This window comes from Ictidomys tridecemlineatus, chromosome X (assembly GCF_052094955.1).
Source record: "Ictidomys tridecemlineatus isolate mIctTri1 chromosome X, mIctTri1.hap1, whole genome shotgun sequence".
Lineage (NCBI taxonomy): Eukaryota > Metazoa > Chordata > Mammalia > Rodentia > Sciuridae > Ictidomys > Ictidomys tridecemlineatus.
The window spans coordinates 54,106,775-54,127,727 of NC_135493.1; the positions used below are offsets into that span (position 1 = coordinate 54,106,775).

A 20,953-nucleotide genomic window follows, 5' to 3' on the forward strand; every position below is an offset into this window, starting at 1 on the left:
GCCACGTGCTTAGAAACTAAGCACATTTTAGTTACTACTTTGGCAATTATCAGCCAAACATTCATGGCTAAGGCTATTCCCCACTCTGACTCTCAGTTTCTTCATCTGCACATGAGGAAATTCACTGACCCCTGTTTATTTTCATGTGGTTGTTTTCAGGTCAAATAAAATGAATTTATGATAGAATACATTGAGAAATTATAATGTAAACAAATGCTTGTTCTTTTTAATGATGATACACAACTAGGAGTAATCATGATATATGAGAATGAATTAGAAAACCATACTGCCTGGAATATTGGGTTTATGTTGGAAACAAGTAATAACATGGTAGGCAATTGTAAAATTTTTAGTCTTTTGTATACTAATTTGGATATCTTGGCTATTTTGAGGAAAATCACAGCTCACTTAATAACTTTAAAATGCTAAAAATCTTTGTTTAGTATACTGTTCAGAGACTTCTGAAACTCTTTCACTAGTATTGTGACTTTCTAGGCATTCTGCTAAGCAAAACACAAAAATTATGATACAGCACAATGGTATGTTTACATACAAATGTGAAATATATCATTGAAGAACTCCAAAGAAAACATGTATGTTCACTATGGAGAAAGTTTTAGATATGTTTAAGTTATTAGGATTAACATGATAATGTAATTGCGCTGTATTTCTAATATTCACCATTTACATAGATTGTGAAAGTAAAGGCTCTATAACCTGAAGGCCGTCTCATGGTATTAGTGACAGTATTATAGGCATCACCCAAAATATATAAAGACACATCCATTACTTCTCTATAGAACTTATAAGAGGGGGAAGTAAAATAAGTTTACCTCCTTTGTGATATGGAAGATTAATTACCAGAAAAAAAATAATTTGTAAAGAAAAATAGCCAGGTGCAGTGATGCATGCCTGTAATCCCAGTGGTTCAGGAGGGTGAGGCAGGTGGATCTCAAGTTCAATGCCAGCCTCAGGAATTTAGTGAAGCGCTAAGCAACTTAATGAGACTCTGTCTTTAAATAAAATACAAAAAAGGGTTGAAGATGTGTCTCGGTAGTTAAGCACCCCTGGGTTCAATCCATGGTACCCTCCCTAAAAATAAACAAAAATGACTCCTGTCTATAGCAGTAAAATTTGTAAATATATAATCCAAGAGAAAATCTATAAAAACCTAAGAAAAAAATCTCATATACTTCAAAAATTTTACATTGTCTAATTTAGCTGAAATGATGTGGATTCTGTCCATACAAACTTAGAATTTAGCATAAGAAGATATCTAGTCTAGCCTCTCCAGTCTACAGTAAGAAGACTTATGGTCAAAAGGGGAAAGTACTTTGGTTAATGTTTTAGTCATCTTAGGCTGCCATAATAGAAATACCATAGGGCAGATGGCTTATACAATAGAAATTTGTTTTATCAAAGTTTTGGAGATGTGAGGTCCAAGATCAAGGTGGTTTCTGGTGAAGCTTCCCTCCTCTGGTTGCACCACTTTCTTGCTGTGTCCTCACTTAGGACTTATTATAACTTAACTCTTATTTTTCGATCTCCTTCTCAAGATTCAGAACTCATGAAATTTGGGTGGATACTTCATTCTACATTATATCCCCAGTGTCTATTATGTATGAAACCCTTAATAAATGGCTGTTGAGTGAAAGGCAATTTAATTAATTAGAAGTTTGTTGTTAATATTCAGCATAAATGTTAATATTTTTATTAATTGTTTTTTAAGTGAATTTTGTTTCTCACAGGTATATAGGGCATATTTTTACCAGCAAAACATTTAAATATGTAATTATAAGATTTTGTTATGGCTCATATTTAAAAACATAGAAATATATTGTTTCCTATAAACCTAAACTACTTTTGCACCTTCAATCATGGGTTAATAAATAAATTAATATGGAAATATTAATTTAAAAATACAGATAATTTAGAAAATAAATACCTTAGGATTTTCTGAAAAATAATCTTACAAATATTAGTAAATCCTGGAAACAGTCTATACTTTTAGGTACTTGTCTTTTATAGTTTGTGAAGTACTTTCTTTGTGTTCAATGAAGTTAAGTATTATTAACCCCATTTTGAAAATTAGAAGACTAAATCCCCGTGATTTTGTACAATATTTCTAATATTAGGAAGCTAGAAAGTGTGGAAGATGGGACTTAAATCTGGGTTTTCTGTATTCAAAGCAGCGGCACACCCTGCTTCTCATTGCATTATAAGTGAATTTTGGTCATACTTGGTTCATTTCAACAAAGCTTTACAGAACAAACTCTGCCACTTACAGATTTTGGAAAATGGAAAAAAAACAGAAACAACAACAACAAACACCTCATGTGGATTTTCATGGCTCTCTGGCAGCTTATGAAACTTGGACTCTATTTTTTTTCTTTAAATTCAATTGGAAGTAATCATAGTCATATTAATAGAAAGTTTCTCTTCCTATAATAGACTGAAATGTATCCAGGCAATAAAGGGGTGTGTGTGTGTGTGTGTGTGTGTGTGTGTGTGTGTGTGTGTGTAAAATAAAATGACACCAAATAATCTGAATAATTATAAAGCCATCTCCTGTTGTTATGTAAATTCTCTGAGTATATCAGTTTTATACAGGCAATGTTGACTGCTATTCTCAAAATTTATAAATGTGAATCTGCTCTCCAGAGAGATGGCTTACCAGTGATCACTAAGTGACAAAGGCAGAGGAGGGATCCAGCTTCTTTTGGGACTCTAACAAATTTTTCAGTGGATCCTGTTATTTTTGTAATTTGCACTATTTGACTTCACCAAAATATGCTTTTTCCTGTCAGGGTTTAGCATTATTTGACAGTTTGTCAAGAAGAAAATGACTTTGAGGTTTATAATTTAGCTTGGGAAAAAATCTGTGGAAGGAAGATTAGACCCTTTACCAAGTGAGAAGTGAGGTGAAATAATGGGTCCTCTGTCCAAATTTCTTCTTCTCTTTGGATCCTTTAAGCTTTCCTTTTGGTGAAGTTGCTTGCAGCAAACAGTTTTCATTTGTTGAACTATCCAAGTCACTCTTTGGTAATAAGTGATATATGATGTTATGTTATGGTAAAATGTAGAGGAGTGCATTATGGTACTTTGCATTTAAAATGTTAGCATATAATATACTGACACACTGTAGCATTTGTTCATAATTCATGATCAGGGCATACAAACATTTCAATTTAAGGGTCTGTCTGTACCTCATTATATTACAATGAAACCAGAACATTCACTAGTTTAGACCTTTGAAATAACTAATCTCCACAGAATGACACAAGGATAGGATATCATTCTTAATTTTAAATAGTTTCCTTTGTTCAATTAATGTGATGTTTGACCTTTATTTAAGTCCATGTATTTTATTATATTGTGTTTACTGGGCTCTCTTCATCAAGAACCACTGAATAGTTTCTCAAACTTAAAAGTGAATATTATATTGTGGAATTATGCCAATGGTGACATTCTATAGTTGGCATATCTTTTTTATATCTTTTTTATATCTTTTTTATAGTTGTGTCATATCTTTTTGTTTCCTATAGTTCATTGTGTAAATCAGTACACCAAAATTTATAACTCTAAGGCAGCAAATGTTAATATTACTTGAGTCAATTCGCCCAGAAGAGTTTAAGTTTATAGAACATTAATTTTAGTTTTTTTTAAGGAAATAATTTTCCGTAAGATCTTCTATTACCATATGTTGTTACTCACTATACATCCTGAAGCACATACTGTTAATCTGTGCATATGGATTTATGCTCCTAGGCAAATGGTGATAATGAAAGATTGCTTTCGGTGAAACATGTTAACTCAGGCTTGAAATCCCAGCTCCTCAGGAGGCTGAAGCAGGAGGGTCTTATATCTGAGGCCAGCCATAGGATCTTAGTAAGACTCTGTCACAAAATGAAAAATGTGAAAGAATAGTGATGCAACTCATTGATAGAGCATCTCTGCATTCAATCCCTAATACCCAGGGTATGGAATATTGCTTCAGTAATTTCTCCAGTAATAAATCTAATATTAACTCAGATACCCATGGAAGATTGCTTCAGTAATTACTCCAGTAATAAATCTAATATTTGCTCAGACATCCAATCCAAAGTCCTCACCTCTTATTTCCTCTATGCCATTAAAAATCTGAATGAACACAGGCTTCCTCTTCTGACTTTATCTAATTTTAAAAGGCCACCCTGTTAAAGTTGGAGACAGCTGATTATGTCACCTTGACTTTATACTCCTTTGTGCTTTGAAGTATTGTTCTTCAATTAGAAAATCAGCTCTTTTCCCACTCCTAAAATGCAGGGTATCTGGTTTGGTCTCCTTACCTGTATTCTGTATTGTACTTTTGTATACTTGGTCAAAATCATACTTACCTCTGTCTTCATAGTGGCCTCTCTCTCTCTATTTCTCTGTCTCTGATCTTTATTATTCTCATCTCTTCTTTCCTTCTGCCAATTTTGGATTTGGTTTGTTCTTTTTTTAAGACCTTGAGATGGATGCATATTATATTATTTGAGATCTCTCTCTCTCTCTCTCTCTCTCTCTCTCTCTCTCTCTCTCTCTCTCTCTCTCTCTCTCTCTTACTGGGGATTCAAACAACCAGGGTCACTTTACCTTTACTTCACCATTCCTTTTTGTTTTGTGACTGGGTTTTGCTAAGTGTGATGTCAAATTCGTTATCCTCCTGCCTCAGCCTCCTGAGTTGCAGGGACCACAGATTTGTGCCACAATGCCTGGCTAAGGTATTATCTCTCTTACTCTCTGTAGCCTACATTCTAACTTTCTAATAAGCCAACCCCAACAGGGGGAAAGCTACATGATCATGTTAATCACAGGAATTAACAAAGTTTGTAGATATACTTGTTCAAATTGTTGTAGTTATGAAAGAGTATGTTTCTCAGAATATCATTTTTGAAAATATGAGTCATGACTAAAACAAAGGAACTTATACTTTATTCTCTTCCTTGCTTCTAAAAATATAGAACTCCCATGAGCTTACTTAAAGATTTTTTTCTAAGTTGAAATCATTAATTTACATTCATTGGTGCAAATTAGCTAATACTTGCTTGTTTTATCAGAATTTGATTACATCTGTTTACACATCATCACTTTTACAATACTGAGTTTTGCTTTTGGGAAAACTTCATTATACCTCCAAATTTTTAGTTTCTTAAATTCTCTAGAGAAGAGTAGTTTCTAAATGTAATTTATCTGATGTAGACTTGATTACTACTTCTTGTCAATACTGACTGCTTCAAAGACTCCTTTTGTTCCTCAATGTATTGTTCTCTATTATACTAATATGTACATTAAAATACTTTAGCCCCTAAACACACACACAAACGCACATGCTCATGCAGGCACACACACCAGGCCCTTATGTGTATTGATTAATATTATAAAACCTGGGCTACTATCTGATTTAACTTATATGTTACAGTTATATAGTATTGAAAGAGAATGACAGAGAAAAGAAAAAAAGTTTAAAGGAAACCAGGAGTGATTTTCAGAATTATGTTATCAGAACAACAGGATTAAGTTAATGTTTATTCTTTTACATAAATGGAAATAATTGTAGATAGAATTGAAAAAATAAGAGTTTCCAAATTATGTTCTTTAGATTCTGACAATAATAAGTATTAAAAAATCAACTCTATATATTTGTATACAGAACTGGAGTGAAAGATGTAATTTCTGTAGAGGACTCATGTATGGCTTAGTTTTTTAAAAATTTTTATTAGGTACTGAGGGACCTTTATTTATTTCTTTGTTTGTATATGGTGCTGAGAATTGAACCCAGTGCCTCATATGTGCTAGGCAAGTGCTCTACCATTGAGCCACAATCCCAGCCCACTTATGGCTTAGTTTTTACTCATTCAATACAAATCTATTTCAAAGAAACAGTGAACAAGAATATATCGATATTTTCATTCTTTTTTTCAAAAATTATATCCTCATACACTAATACAAAAGAAAAGGGTAAAGTGTATACTGTGCCATAATTATACTTGTTGAATTCATTGTAACTAAACAATAATGGGGATGGTGAGCTGTTCTGAGTAGTAGTACTAGCAGAGATGAATAATTCTCCAGTTTACAAAATTTAGGGTATGATTATGATGAGTCCCCCCACATACCAGAAGTGGCAATACATGTTGTCAGTACTGGAGTAGGCAAAAAATTATGATTTATGGGACTAGCTGTGGGTCTTACTTGGTTCACCACAAAAACTGTTTCCATAGAGGATTTAAATGAACCCAGCTGGCTTAGTATTCTGTGAATTGCCGTAGTCATTTTCTGAGTTTAATCTTATGACTGATTTTGTAATTCTCACAGTGGGGGAAAGTTGACAACATGAACAGCATTTAGTGAATATAATTAGTAAGTTTGAAAACAAATGCCTTTTTATTCTATAAAAGCTCTGTTCAAAGGGGATTTCAACCCTGTGTGAAGCTGTTGTTGAAAACACATGGCTGCAGGGCTGAGGATGTATCTCAATGGAAGAGCACTTGCTTGGCATACACAAGGTCCCTGGGTTCGATCCCCAGCAACACACACACACACACACACACACACACACACACACACACACACACAAATAAAAACACCAAATACAAACCCATGGCTACAGTTATACAAACTGATTTTTATGTCAAATGAAGCTGTCCTACTGCAGGCATTGTGCAGTCTTAACAAGGAGAACCAATGACCATGGAAGGTGGTTTATAAAGTGGCAGTTAATGTGAACATAAAACTCTGTGGTAATTTTGGAGAATCTAAGAATTATTTATATTCATTTAAATTCCTTTTAATTAGAACTTAGGTAGCTAGTTGATCATATTTATTGAGGCTTTACTCTCTGTGGAAACCAGTGTTAGATATTTTGCAGGGATAAAGAGAAATAAAACATATATCTCCAGTCCTTGGACTGCTTATGAGCTAGTTGTTAGATATAGAACATTGTAATACTAAAGCAAGAGATAGGAGAGAACACTGTGTGTGTGTGTGTGTGTGTATGTAAAGCAGAATGGATTTTATATTAATAACACACATGAAAAATAAATAGTGTTGTTCATAAACACTGGCTAACTAACTACAAGACAATACAGTACTCTGCTAGACGATATCCCACACTGAAAAGCTGCTCTACCTCTTTGTAAAGGAAAAGAACAATATACAATATTGGCCCCATTTATAATATTTACTTCACTTCTCTTATACAAATAATATTTTCAGTCTTACTTTTCTTGACTTATTTTATGGGGGCAAGCACAAATCCTTGCCCTTCTTTGATTTTTCCCCCCTTCGTTTCCTGCCCCCCATTTAAAATCTTGATTTGCATGCTACTCTCTTTCCTCTTATACTATTTTAGTTTTTTTGTGGGGGAACTGGTGATTGAACTCAAGGGTACTCAACCACTGAGCCTCATCCCAATCCCTATTTTATATTTTATTTAGAGACAGGGTCTCACTAAGTTGCTTACATCCTCACTTTTGCTGAGGCTGGCATTGAATTCAGAATCCACCTGTATCAGCCTCCTGAGCCACTGGGTTTACAGGCAAGCGCCACCATGCCTGGCTAATAATGGTATTTTTAAAAATGTTTCTCAAATTACTATTTTCTACATATAAATAAATGTAAATGTCATTAGTTTTTATTTTTAAATAAAACTCATCAGGACGTTTTCCAAAACTATAAAAATGATACTATTCTATGACTGTTCTATGCCATATCCCTTCTGATTCAATAATTATGTAGAACCATCATATTTCTGTCATGAAGAGGCTGTCATGAAATTTTCGAGATAAATAATAATTAAGAAGGTTTCTGTTTAACATTTAGTATGAGGGATCGCTTTAGAATCCAAGCATCCAGGAATGAGGAAATATAAGATGTGAGAAGGGTTATTGTTTTAGGAAAGGAGCTCAAATCTTCAAATTCAAACAAGTGAGAAGGTGCACTTATTAAAAAAGAATACTTGGAAATTTTTGCTTAAGGAAATAAAGTATTATAAGCTACATTCAAATATTTGGGGGAAACATGAAGATACTGAATTGCAAGGATTTTTCATCAGTCACAGACTGGCCCATTCAGATCCCTTCTTGATTCCAAATTTCAGGTTTTTTGAAATATATGAGAAAGACCAGACTATTAATTGATATCTTAAAGCATCTCCTTAGGACTTTTATTGGGTTTTTATATTGTTATTTTATCAGAAGTCAAATGTGTTCATGGTTAATAGAGCTTGAACCTAACCAAGCTTCTTTTTTTAAATTTAAATTTATTTATTTATTCAAATTTGTTATACATGACAGCAGAATTCATTTCAATTTATAGTACACATATAGAGCACAATTTTTCATGCCTCTAGTTGTTCACAAAGTAGAGTCATATACCATTCATGTCTCCATACATGATCTTAGTGTAATTACGTCCATATCATTCCACCATCTTTCCTACCCTAATGTGCTTTCTCTTTTCCTCCCTAGCCTTTGCCCTATCTAAAGTGCCTCCATTTCTCCCATGCTGCCCCCCATCCCCATTATGGATCAGCATCCACATATCAGATAAAACATTTGGCCTTTACTTTTTTTTTGGAATGGCTTTTTTCACTTAGCGTAATATTCTCCAACTCCATCCATTTACCTACAAATTCCATGATTTTTTAAAAATATTTTTAAATTGTCAGAGTGCCTTTACTTTATTTATATGTCATGCTGAGAATCAAACCCAGTACCTCACACATGCTGGGAAAGCACTCTACAACTGAGCTACAACCCCAGCCCAAATTCCATGATTTTATTCTCTTTTAATGCTGAGTAATATTCTATTGTGTATATGTATACCACAGGTTTTTTTTTTAATCCATTCATCTACTGAAGAGCATCTAGCTTGGTTCCATAATTTAGATTGTGAATTTTGCTGCTATAAACATTGAGTATGTTGTTTTTAAGTCCTTTGGGTATAGATGCAGGAATGTGATAGCTGGGCCAAATGGTTGTTCCATTCCCCGTTTTCCAAGGAATCTCCATACTGCTTTCCATTTTGGCTTCACCAATTTTGAGTCCCACTGGCAATGTATGAGTGTGCCTTTTTCCCCACATCCTCACCAACACATATTATTGTTTGTATTCTTAATAACTGCCATTCTGACTTGAGTAAGATGAAATCTTAGAGTGGTTTTGATTTGCATTTCTCTAATTGCTAGTGATGTTGAACATTTTTTCTTATGTTTGTTGATTGATTGTATATCACCTTCTGAGAAGTGTCTGTTCAGTTCCTTGGCCCATTTATTGTTTGGGTTATTTTTGCTCTAAGTTTTTTGAGTTTTTATATATCCTAAAGGTGCTCTATCTGATGTGCAAGTGGTAACACTTTGCTCCAATTCTGTAGGCTTTCTATTCACCTCACTGATGATGATGATGATTTTGCTGAGAAGAAGCTTTTCAGTTTGAATCCATCCAATTTATCAATTCTTGATTTTATTTCTTGTGCCATACGAGTCTTATTAAGGAAGTCAGGGCCTAATCCAACATGATGAATAATTTGGCCTACTTTTTCTTCTATTAGGCACAGTGTCTCTGGTTTAATTCCTAGATCCTTAATCCACTTTGAGTTAAGTTTTTTGCATGGTGAGGGATAGGGGCTTAATTTCGTTTTGCTGCATATTGGTTTCCGCTTTTATTGCACAATTAGGTAGGTGTAGGAAAGTTGAGCCATATGGAAAGTATAGGTTTCATTTGAAAATATATTGTTTTCCAAAGTGTTCAAATCATTTTTATTTATACGATTAAATTAAGTAAAGTCAGGGTAAAGATGAGGAATAAAGGGAATTGCTGATAAAATAGTAACTGGGTGCATGCATTGTAGAAGACAATTTGGTACAGTCTAGAAATGTTGAAGGAACAATACCCAGATCTGCTAAATCAGGACTCTTGACAAATGTTCAAGAGTGATCACACCATCAAAGGTCATATCAACAAAGTAAAAAGACTACACACAGAAATGGAGAATAAATTTGTGAATTAGGTATCCAATAACAAGCTAATAGGCAGAATATGTGAAGAACTCCTATGACTTGGTAACACAAAAACAAGGAACACAGTTAAAAAATAGGCAAATGACTTTTTAAATCGATATTTCTCCAAGAAGATATAAGCATGTGAAAAGTTGTTCACCATCACTAATTATTAGGAAAGCACAAAAGCACAATGAGATACTACTTTGTAGCTATTAAAATAATTGCTGTCAAAACTAAACCACAAAACAAGTGTTGGGAAGGATTTGTGGAAATTGAGATCCTTATATATTACTAGTAAGAGTGTAAGATGGGAAACTGTATGGTAGTTATCACAAAATTAAGTACAAAATTATTGTATAATTCAGCGATTTTACTTCTGGGTATATATATAAAAGTCATGAAAGTAGGGATTCCAGTGATTGCACACTAATATTCAGAATAGTATTATTCTTTTATTATTTTTAGTTGTAGATGGACCGAATATCTTTATCTATTTTTATTCAGTGCCAAGGATCGAACCCAGTGCAACACATGTGCAAGGCAAATGCACTACCACTGAGCCACAACCCCAGCCCAGCATTATTTATTTTTTTAATATGAAACGCTTCACGAATTTGCATGTCATTCTTGTTCAGGGGCCATGCTAATCTTCTCTGTATCGTTCCAATTTTAGTATATATGCTGCCAAAGCAAGCACAGCATTATTTTTAATAAGAAAACGTTGGAAATGATCCAAACGTCCATGGATAGATGAATGGACATACAAAGCTTAGTGAATAGGTATAATTGGATAGTATTCTGCCTTAAAGAATAATGAAATTATAGGGGCTGGAGAGATGTAATTCAGTTGTAGAGCACTTGCGTATCATGTGGGTGGTCCTGAATTTCATCCACAGCACCACCAAAATAATAAATAAAAGAATGAATTTCTGGTACATGCATATGTGATCCTTGAAGACATTTACAGTGTGAAATAAACCACACACAGAACGACAGATATTGTATGATTCTGCTTATGTGAGAGTTACCTAGAATAGTCAAATTCATAGATACAGAAAGTAGAATAGTGGTTACCAAGCATTAAGGAGAGAGTAGGATGAAATGTTTATGTTTAATGGGAACAATTTCAGTTAGGGATGATAAGAAGTTCTGGAGATGGAAAGTGGTGATGGGTGTACAACAGTGTCAATGTACTTAATGCCATTGAACTATACACTTAAAATGGTTAAATGATATATTTTATATGTATTTTACTTCAATGAGAAAGGATGTTAACAACAGGATTATCAAAATAATATCTGAATTAATGATTTCTCTGTGCCCCCTGCTAAAAAAAAGTAAGTGAAAACTCCTTAAGGAAAATTTTCAACAGGAAAATATAACTAAAATTAGTTATATGGCAAAATAGTATGTAGCAGTGGAAATTAATGAATGAATATAGCCACTAGCATCTGCATAGTTAAAAAACATCCCTAACTTTAAAATGCTGAATTCTAGTTATGCTTTCCAAATAATACATGTCTTAAACCATTTAGTTTGCTCTAATCTTTGGAACTATGTATGGAGAAAACAGCAATAGGAAACTTATTATTTGACCCACTCCAAAGGCTAATACAAACAATTTTGTTATTTCCTTTATTTTATTATATTGTGTGTGGGGGGTCTCACTCTTTTGCCCAGGGTGGCCTTGTACTCGAGATCCTCCTGTCTCAGCCTCCCAAGTATTTGGGATTACAGGCATGCACCACCGTGACTCACTAACAGTTTTAAGTAAAATACTCATTGTAATAAAAGTTAAATGTTTTAGCTAATTGTTTATATCTGAGAAGAAAGAGAACAAGAAGAGATATTCTTGTTCATAAACTATTTCTATACCAATTTAAAATAATTTGATTTTTATTAAATCTGTTCTCAGAAGAGTTTCTATTTAGTAACCTAATATAGACAGGTTGATTAGTTGAAAACACTTGAAAGTAGCAGAACAACTTTTCTTTGTTAAGTATAGACATATTTCATTAATTTATTCTGGGCTTTCCAAAAATGAGTACAAATAGTTGTTGATTTGCCACTGGTTACAGCTACATTAGGCTAATGCATTTGCAGCATTTTCTCCTTGAATAAGTGGAACTAGAAAGGAAAATACTGAGAGGTGGAACAGAAAGTGTAGGAAAGCAGTAATTGTCTTCTCTGAGAAGCTAACATCATGAATGCCCTGCTGGGCCTGAAGGTGGCAATTGAGATGAATCCTTATTCCATTTAATGTTGTCATGATTTCAAGTTTAAGCTCTCCTTTCACAGATTGCTACAATAAATTAAGCTAACAAGTGTAAAACTCTTAAATTGCTTGACTTTTTATACAGTTGATATCATCTGTTCTCTTTTTGTTGGCAATACCATTATAAGACCAACATCAAGAGTGTAAAAAAGGAACAATCGGGCCTACATAAAGAGTTAAGACATCTTTCCACCATAAATTACATTTGGTTGAATTAATGTCAGTCCTGGTCATGTAGGACCCCCCAAAAGGCATTTTTGGTTACAGATTTAGAAATAAAGCCAGGAAAACATGTATTAAACCTGTCTGGTCGTAGCTACAAAGCTAATGTCTTTATGGTAATTGCAATTCTTAGAAATATATTATCTTTCTCAATGTTATTGCAATGTGTGGTGGTGTTGAAGAAAGCAATAATTTGTAAACAACCCTTGGCAGAGAGCACAGAACTTAATTTTGTTTAAATAAAGGAGACTAACATTAGAATTCATGTGCTGTATGAAGACTGGCAAGCAGTACGAGTTGTTTTGATATATGCACTGGAGCATTCATGATTGCTTAAATATTAACTGTTCCAAGAATATACAAACATAATAGAGGGAAAAGAAGCCATGATTAGGAAAATTTTTACTAAAGCTTATAAAGTTGAATTATCTGATTGTATTGGTTGATAGTTTTGTTTCAATGGCTCAACCAGATTTTTTCCTGTATTTCAGTATGTCTTTTTCAAGGACTGTTCAATATAAATGTGTGCTGTGATCTGTTGCTATATGTTAGGGCTATTTCCTTGATACAGAGGGATGAGGAAATTCTGGGTTTTTCTGAGTATGGGACCTGTTAGGTTTGCCGAGATCCATGAGACCATTTCTGTAAATATCATGTAATAGGAGGAGATCTGAAAGGGCTTCCTTCTGATACAGTCTTGTAGATGTGGGAAGTTATCTCACACTAATATTTTAATACACGTTGATAATAGATCTGTTTAAGTGTGCCCAGAAACGTTTCCTTAAGTGATAACATTTCATTTCTTTCATTCTTTATGTGTGAATCAGTTTTTGTCTCAGATATACATTCAACAGCAATTTGTGCAAGAGTATGGTGCTCCCCCCGTGCATTTCTGCCTCTTTCCAGAAGAGTACCCATTTCATGAGGCTGGATGGATATTTACTCCTATAATCCTTCTTATCCTTCTCTGCACCACTTTACATTTGAGGTATAAGATTGCTTTTGGGCAGTAGTATTAGGCCTACTGCTTTGTCGCAATATAATATGTAATGCACTAACTGAGCAACATCCTCACACTTGACTTTCAACCCTGAATGGGAATGCTGAGACTGGTAATGCAGTACCAGCATATGCCAGTTGAAGGCCAGGGATAGTGTTTCCTCCTTTCCTTTCCTTATTCGATATATACACACACTGTGGTCTGATTTCATATAAGTGAACTGTTTAGTGTAAGGGTAAAGATATTAGGCTTCTAAAAGTCAATGCAATGGCAGTGAAACTCAGACATGTAAAATTCATTAATAGTTTATGAACTTTGATGTTAAACACTGAACTCTGTTATCTGCAACATAAAGTTTTGTATTCTGATTCAAAATTCCTGGGTAAATATCTGAGCAATAATTTAAATGTGCCAATAAGAAGCAAATTTGCAGCCGGTGTTAGCTTAGAAAGCATGGATGATATGCCATTTTATCTAGTCCATCACTCTGCTGATCATAGCATAGTAGACAAAATTCACTATAGAGTTATTTAATTGTGTTTTAATACACTTTCAGGTGAAGGATGAGAGTGAGTTTGGAAGACTTATGAACATGTATCTGAAATCTTCACAACATGGGGCATGCCATTTGGCTCATCTCTTCTTGCATTAGTAGATGCTAAATTATGGTATAAATCAGCCTCATTTCTTTTATTAATGAGTCAAGAATATTCAGAGCAATTCTATCTCTCATAATCCACAAATTGCTACATAATTCTCTAGTTGTAAATTGACTTCAAGCTTTGAAAACATGTTGACAATTCAACTTGTTATGTTTAAAAGTAATTGTAAGAGTGCCCAGGAAATATGAAGATAATTCCCAAGCACTCTCTCATCTGGAAATTTCCTTCACGTTTGCCTTAGTGGCTCTCAGATTTATCTCCCTAACACATTAAAATACAAAATGTGAGACCAAAACCTCAAAGTTTCTGATTCACTTAATTTGATCCCAGATTCCAAAATTTGTATTTCTAATAAGTTCCCAGGTAAGGCTGAGACTCTTGGTTCAAGGATCACAGTTTGAGAACCAATAAAGTAGTCAGTGTCCATGAATTCTCAATTGTTCATTCTTATTTCTTCCAGTGCTTATTCCCCTCAGGCCTAATTATGCTGAACTTATTTAAGATGATAATTATAATAACTTTTGTCACTAGCCTCACCATTTTCCAGCTGCTGGCTCTGCTGCCCCCTCTATTATCCAGTTATTATCCACAGTCAATATTTTGAATAAATTATCCTTACATGTTACCTCCTCTCTCTGGCTACCCATTCCTTTTAATTTTGTATCCTTTGCACTGTACTGCAACATTGCTTGAAGGACACTAAAGATTTCTCTAATCATCAAATTAGCTCTAATCATCTTTGACTTATCTATAGTATTTATTCATTCAACATTAGTAAAAAAATTGATAACAGTCGTAATTTTTCAGGAGGTCACAATCTGTTGGATGAGACTGATTGTCTAAACAGAATTATATAATTGGATCAATGCTATAACTAGAATATATAAACCACTTTGAGACAACAAAAGCAGAATTACTCATTCTATTCAGGGATGTTTAGAAAGGCTCCTTACTAGTAACCCTGTTACCTTTGAATGATCCTTCCCCTCTTCATAACCCATGAATCTTAATGCAGTCCTGTAGGTATGAATCAAATACCCAGTGTGTGTAAGCAACCACACCAGGTAATTACAGTAACCCTTATTCGTGGTGTGAATTAGGTTAAACTGATTATGTGCTATGTCTTACCTTTAAAATGACCATATTAATAACTAACTTGCTGAATTGCATCAAGAATGTAAAAGAAAAGTGATATAAATCACTTATCGAAGTGCTTGACACATAGACACCTGGTAGATGGGTAATGAATGCTGGTCCCCCTCCCCCATTTAAGGGAGGTAATATGCTACCTCCTAATGAAGAGAGGAGGGCCTTCTGAGTTGACAAGGAACACAAGTAATTGGGTAGAAATCTTCACCCATTTTTGCAATCTACAAATACATATTGAGTGCCATTATTCTAGATGCTGAATAGATAAAGTGAACAGGACAGACCAAAACAAAACAACAACAAAAAAACCTTTTAGTTGTGTCTGGCCTAGATAAAATAGAGCTGAGAGTGGGAAAGGCATAAAACCAAACATGAAATCATAGTTGTAATAGGGGGACCACACCATACAGGGACTTAAGTGATGGTGATTTACTCTATGTGAAGATGGGAAGCTAAGGTAGGCTCTTGTAACTTCCAATTTAGATAATGATTGTGGTTATGATAATGTATTACCTTATTCAGATTTTGGGGGGGATAACAGGAATTGAACCCAGGATCACTTAACCAGTGAGCCATATCCCCAGTCTTTTGTATTTATTTTTATTTTGAAGCAGGTTCTCCCTAAGTTAAATAGGGATTCACTAATTTGCTGAGGGTAGCAATGAACTTGAGATCCTCTTGTCTCAGCCTCCCAAGCTCATAGAATTATAGTTGGGTGCCAGTACCTGTAGAATCCTTATTGCTTTCAATTAATGTGTCTGTGAGCATTGGTACTTATTTAATGCCTATTTTATAATTCAGTTTTTTATGAGCCCAGCATCATAGAACTATGAAATGGAGAGTCAAACTTTAAACTTGGTTTCAGCTGAATGCAAATTCTGTGCTCAATAATTATTGTGAACAGAAAATTTAGTATTATGTAAATTTTTGAGACCCATTAACATTTTTTTAAAGAAGGGAGTGATATGGCCATATATGTGTTTAAGATCCATAGCATGGTTAAATCATGTTGGATACAATGAAGCAGAAAGAGAGTTCATGACCACTTTCTCAAGACAGTGTGTCTACATAGCTGATACCTCTGTTTAAAATATTACTGACAGGGGCTGGGTTCATGACTTAGTGGTAGAGTGCTCGCTTGGCATGTGTGAGGTACTGGGTTTAATTCTCAGCACTATATATAAATAAGTGAATACAATAAAGGTCTATCACCAACTAAAAATATATTTAAAATATTACTGACATCTCCTTTCTAAAAGCCAGCTCACTCTAGAATCATCATTTTCCTTTTCTGGGCATAATACATCATTCTTTTAATCATAATGACTTTAAAGCTTTTGGAATCTTTTTTCCCTTTTTCTTGTACCATCATTCATTGAATAAATCCTGCTGCCCCCAATGACTCTCAAGTTTGTCTTTGCCCTTTTGTGCGCCTATTGTAATATTTTTTAGTTGTAGATGAACACAATATTTTATTTATTTATTTTTATATGGTTCTGAGGATCAAACCCAGTGCCTCACACATGTTGAACAAGTACTCTACCGCTGAGCCACAACCCTAACCCCCTAGTTATCATATTTAATTTTACTAGTCTTTGAAATTTGCCACTAAATTACTTTTATACCATGTCTTTTCTATATAATTTTATAATTTCCACTAAATTCTGAACTGGAAGCTTTAAAGGTACCATACTTTATTATTTATCTCTTATCTCTAGTATTAAGTACAGTCTCCAACTCACAGTGGGAAAAATTATAACTTATTCTAGAATTCACTTCCACCACTATTAGCACATATGGTGTCCTGGAGAAGCTTCCCTCTGTAGTCAACGTGTGTGTGGGCATAAAAACAAGAGTAAAATTTAAAAGTATTACTTTATACTACACACGAGGGATTTTTATGTGGAGAAAAACTTCTTTCATACACATTTATTGACTGCCTAGTAGGTTCTAGAATTATCCTAGGTACTGTGTGTGTGGGGGTGGGTGGGTGTATAAACAGAGAGTCTCCCCTTGATAGAGCTCATATTGAGTACAAGAAACTACCATGTTGAAATGTTTACAGAGTAGAAGATGATCTAAAAAGTCCTAAGTCACTCCTAAGATAGCGAATTCTATAGAAATGAGGTGATACTTGGGTAGTATTCAACTGTAAAGTTATTTACTTGACAGAAAAAAAAACAGAGAGAGATATGGGAGGACATTTAGACAAAGGAACTGTGCAAGAAGAGCACAGTAGTATGAAACTGTGGTATGTGTTTAGGGAGTTGTAATCAGACTGAAAGCAGCAGGAAGCAGGTTAGAAAAACAGAGAAAGATCTTCTCACAGTGGGTCTTATATGGAAAACCAAGAAGTTTGCCTTATTTCCCAGTAGATGACAGCAGCCTTTGCAATGGAAATTTTGAATGGGTCTTAATCACTGTGAAAAAAATTAAACATTTGAAGAATAGTGTCTATGTGGAGAAGTTGAAATACCTGCATTTATTTGGTTCAGTTTAGAGATCAGGACCAATGAGAAGCATACTTGACTCTGGATAGTGACCAGTTATTTTCAGTTCACACCGAGGACAAAGCAAGAAGAAATAGGCTTAAATCTTAGCTGAAGGGAAAATTACCTACAGGAGGGGTCCTTCACAGAAAGATGGAGTGTGACTGACGTAGATCATTAAAATGTTGTGTTGGACTGTCTGGCTGCATGCTGGTTTCTGTGTACTCAAACAGCCAATTTTAGAATTATGGGAAGACTGATGATTTTCAAACTTGAATAGGGTATTTAGAATAAAGAAATTTCTTAAGGGTCTATTATTTATTCAGATATTCTGCTATGTGCCCAACAAAAGTTGTAATAATATATTTATGTTCGGAAAAGTTATTATTTCTTACACAGCATTCATATTCCTTTAAAAAAGAGAAATAATCAGAATTAGTTTTAGAAATAGGTATTGTTGTATTAAAGGTATTTTGTATTCATGTACCATTGCATAAAGTTATTAAAGATCAGGTAGATATAATTAATTTAAATTCAGTTATTAATCTTTATGGGTAACATTTATTGGTCAGATGATTACAATGAAAATCACTACTTGGTTTATTAGCTGGTGGTACTTTGTCAGTTAAAACAGTGACTCACTCTTCTCACTGTTTTAATTTGTGGGTGAGTCATTTTTTAAAATAATATAAATGTTTTTTGCTTTTTCAAAAATGCTTAATTTCTGAAACTGCTGTATGTGTGCTTTTTGTTGGAAAATGTATACAAGATGGAGAGTTGTAATCAGACTGAAAGCAGCAGGAGTGGCTATTATGTTCATCCTTCTGCTCCCTTAGTCAAGTGTCTGTCTTGTGGGCTGCCTAACAGTGAAAGGAAGAAAGAGATTTGCTTCTGGCTAGAGAAAACCTTGAAATGCTTACTGTATAGTCTTCAATAAGACTTAGGCAACCTTGGCAAGCACTGTTTGGATATTTGATGTTAATGTAAAATTTTAACATGACTTCAAATTAATCAGGTATCAAATGGTAATCAATTTTATTTCCTAATAAACCATCCCAAACACTTTGGAAGTGATTTTGTACCTACTCAGATTGAATTACTTTTGCTGTGCCCCAAGAGGTATTTATATCCAGCTAGTACACTTGCAAGAGCAAATTATTGGGTAAATGTCATTAACTAGTAGAATTGATGAAAGTGAATCTTTTTTAGTTGCCTTTTGTGCTGACATTGAACAACACAATAGGGCCTTGGAAAGAGACAATAGCTAGTATCTGAATGATATAGACTAGGTAAGAGAGACGGAAGACATGATAATAAAAAGTAAATGTACTTCACTAAGGAAAAATTCTGTTCTGTTATAATTTAGTATTATGTATTTATTTTAAAATACTTGGTTTAAGGGTCATACACATAAAGATTTAAAATAATAGTTTATTTGTCATGATTTTCTGTCAGTTTGAAACATTAAAATGGACTGTGTGAATTTTTTTAAATTATAAATTGGGCTGGGGATGTGGCTCAAACAGTAAGTAGCGTGCTCACCTGGAATGTGTGGGGTGCTGGGTTCGATCCTCAGCACCACATAAAAATTAAAAAAATAAAGATATTGTGTCCACCGAAAACTAAAAAATAAATATTAAAAAATTTTCTCTCTCTCTCAAAAAAATAAAAATAAAAATTGCAATTCAAATTAAGCAGTTTCACTTCCAGACAAATGAAGATTCTTCTCAGCTTGACCAGACAGGTGGTTGGCCACATTTGCCTGTGCTTTGAAAGGAATATTATGATTCCAAAAAGCACATGTATTCTCTGTGAATGAGCCTTTCTGATTTCATCAGATACTAAGATATTTACTTCACTGAAAATGTTATGCTTCATTTATCTTTTTAAATTGTGACCATTGACTCTACTTAATTTCATAAGAAATTAAGTCGTTAATGACACTGATACTGAATATTTTAATAAAAAATTTTCTGAAAATTAAACTCTTTATAAATATATGTCAGAAGCTAAATTTTTTTAATGTAAAATGATAACACCCATGAGAAAGAAAAAGAAGAATATCACCCATAAAATTGACACATGAGCAGAATGTCATTTTTCTGTTTCCATGTTTCCAGTATTAGTTATGTGTAGTTTTTAAAAAAACATAGTGTGTTTTAAAAAATATTTTTAGTTGTAAATGGACACAATACCTTCATTTTGTTTATTTAGTTTTTTTTTTTTTTAAGGTGGTGCTGGGGATGGCACCCAGTGCCTCATGCTAGCATGCTAGGCAATCACTCTAACACTGAGCCACAACCCCATCCCAACCAGAATGTGATGTATATTTAGTGTAATTAAAAAACATGGTGGGTTTATAGTATTGTTTAGTATTTTGTTCTTTGTTAGTTATTTTTGTTTGGTTCTCAACCAAGTAAAACATAGATCACTTTCCTGCCTTTAGGAAGATGTACCTGAGTTTCTCTAAGCGCCTGTTGTTTTTAGGATTTTAGGATTTATGAGGTTAGCTAATTTTTTAAGAAAAAAAGAAACTGTTAATTTTCTTATTATTTGAAATGTCCAATATATTCTGAAAATGATGTACTTTATACACAGATAGCACCCTAATCTCAGATAAAGACCCTTTGTCAGGAATGAGAGCCCCCCCACATTGAGTACTCAATAGCAGCTGGCTTTACTTAAATACAAATTGCCCTTGAGGTTTGTATTGTTTTTTGTTCTTATACCTTGTCCTTGAGGTGTGTTGTTCTATCTTTAAGTATTTAAAAGTACTTAGAGGATCTGTGTGCTAATGCCAAATTTCAAACATTTTACCTACATGGGATAAGGCAATCCTAGAAATTCTAAAAGAAATATTTAAGACCATTAGAACTATCAATATTATGAATCCCCTGGCCATTTGTATTTTTGCAGCCTTGAGATTAAAAGCTATAGTACAAAATAGATTCAGTAAGGGCCTGATTTATTAAGCACTATTTTTTTTCTTAGTCACTAAAACAATGAGGATTAATTTACTCTATAATTAGCTAAATATCCTGTGCAGTCTTTTCATAAACCTGTTTGTGAAGAATGTTCATTTATCTTAAACAGAGTAATCTTTAACCCATCATCTAAGGATTATAGAATTAA

The 20,953-nt window shown here is 33.9% G+C and overlaps 1 protein-coding gene and 1 non-coding gene across 16 annotated transcripts in view; one reads left to right on the top strand and one right to left on the bottom strand.

The window, feature by feature from the left end:
* Diaph2 (diaphanous related formin 2) overlaps positions 1-20,953 on the top strand; it is an 802,473-nt gene that overhangs the window by 396,775 nt on the left and 384,745 nt on the right. The gene's annotated exons all lie outside the window — the stretch shown is intronic.
* Positions 10,615-10,721, bottom strand: LOC120891266 (U6 spliceosomal RNA). Its single transcript, XR_005735639.1, has one exon. It is a non-coding gene; the product is annotated as a U6 spliceosomal RNA (small nuclear RNA).